General features: G+C 35.2%; 1 pseudogene across 1 annotated transcript in view; it reads right to left on the bottom strand.

Moving 5' to 3' along the window:
- The window catches only part of LOC105516861, a 33,670-nt pseudogene that overhangs the window by 14,524 nt on the left and 17,107 nt on the right, over nucleotides 1-2,039 (bottom strand). Inside the window, exon 9 of the transcript XR_001002558.1 lies at nucleotides 828-966. The product of XR_001002558.1 is annotated as a nucleolar protein 8-like (transcript). The remainder of the gene's footprint in view (nucleotides 1-827; nucleotides 967-2,039) is intronic.

Genomic DNA, 2,039 nt, shown 5'->3' with positions numbered 1-2,039 from the left:
ACTCACTGTGTTGCCCAGGCTGGAGTGCAATGGCATGATCTTGGCTCACTGCAACCTCTGCCTTCCAAGTTCAAGCAATTCTCCTGCTTCAGCCTTCCAAGTAGCTGGGATTACAGGCATGTACAACCACACCCGGCTAATTTTTATATTTTTAGTAGAGACGGGGTTTCAGCATGTTGGCCAGGCTGGTCTCCAACTCCTGATCTCAGGTGATCCGCCCGCCTCAGCTTCCCAAAGTGCTAGGATTATAGGTGTGAACCACCGCGCCTGGCTGAAAAAATATTTTAAACTACCTACTTTTGAGATTTCCTTGATTTTTTTTAGCTTTTAAAATGATTTTAAACATACTAAAATACATACAGGTAAAATGATATACTATCTGGGATTTGCATAAAACATTTCATTGTGTAAAGCAGGGATTGGATAAAGGTATAGAAGAAAACACTGGTCACATGTTGGTGACTGTAAAAGCTAGGTAATGGTGTACAGGGCTTTCATTACGTTAGTCTCTCTAAATTGCATGCCTGAAAATTTCCGTAACAGTTACATTTATATAAATAGTTTTACAGTTACTAAACTGTTTTCCAATTGTTTCACTAATGAAAGCGATGCTTCTATGACATCTAAGGGTATAAATACTGAAATAATTTAAGATTAGTTCCTTGAAGTGAATCATTGGGTCAAAGGTAAGTATATTTTTAAGGCTCTGATACATATTGCCAGCTGCCTCCCCAGGCCATTAAAAGAGGCCTAGTTTTAAATTGAGTTCAAGAAGACATTTATGGCAAAGGATGATATGGTAGAATGGGATAGAACATAAAACATACTTAAATTTCTTAGCAGCTGCTGATCCTTTGTTTGTAGAATTGCTTAAGTTGATTTGCAAAACACTTTGTACAACATTCAGGGCTTTCTTTTTTTCTTCCGCAAGCTCTTCTTCCTCAGCAGTTTTCTTTTCATTTACCTCTTTGAGGGAAAGGGATAATTAACAATCTCTTGGAAAACATAGCCTGACAAGTCTCAGTCATCAAATATTTACCAAGTACCTAAACATGTACAAAATCCATTAAGACAGGAAGAAGAAAAGTTTAACCTCATTTCACTAACCTCCATATCCCAAGACCCTCAGCCATAGCAAACTCAGAAAGTCTGCATGACTAAACAATGAAAAGTCCTACTTCTGTTCCTAATTGTGAAACAATCTGAATTTAATGGCTTTCAGTAGCAAGTCTAAAACTTTTAAGGCAAAGATTGACAAATGTAATAGAGCAGGATACTAATAACTACAGTGATTATAGACTCTTTTGATTTTTTTAGCATTCTAAACGTAATCTAAATTATGTAAATCTAAAAATGATAAAGACAGTGAAAAATGGTAATGGTATATCTGACAATATTAATGGATAGTTGTTTCAGTCTTTGATTCAATAACAAGTATTATGGGAAAAAAACCATATGCCCTACACATACCAAGGCATCATGGAATTTTACAAGCTACTATCCTCAACTACTACAAACAGAAAAAATATCAGAGAATAAAGTTAAACAGCTAGTTTGGATTATAGAAATACCAAAGTAGTCTAAGCCTGTATGACTCTTTCAATTTACTGCAGGATATAAATAACCAACTAACAGAAACTAGAATAAAATGCTGATTTAAGTACTCTACAGGGATGCCCCCAAAGTTTCTAAGAGTTCAAAGGAAGTTGAGATAGTGTTTAACTGAATCAAAACATGCTTTATAAACTAGGTAGAGTTATGAGGTAGGAAAGATAAAGTTGAATCCCTAGAGGTGGTAGGAAAGCATGCTAGGTGTTGGAAACAAAATGAACACATATATTGAAATAATAAAGTACAAAAAGTTTACACTGTGTTAGGTTGAAACATGGAACTGCTAATTTCAACAACTTTTAACTATCAAAAACATCAATTTAAATTTTAATCTAATAACCATTAGGGAAGTAGAATATAATGCTGAAAAAGGCTCAAGGTGCTATAGGCTGGCTGTGTTGCTTACTTGAGACACAATATTGTGCCTC

This window comes from Colobus angolensis, unplaced genomic scaffold, assembly GCF_000951035.1.
Source record: "Colobus angolensis palliatus isolate OR3802 unplaced genomic scaffold, Cang.pa_1.0 Scaffold292, whole genome shotgun sequence".
Taxonomy (NCBI): domain Eukaryota; kingdom Metazoa; phylum Chordata; class Mammalia; order Primates; family Cercopithecidae; genus Colobus; species Colobus angolensis.
The sequence above is the reverse complement of the archived record's forward strand: the minus strand, read 5'-3'. Positions and strand labels throughout refer to the sequence as shown.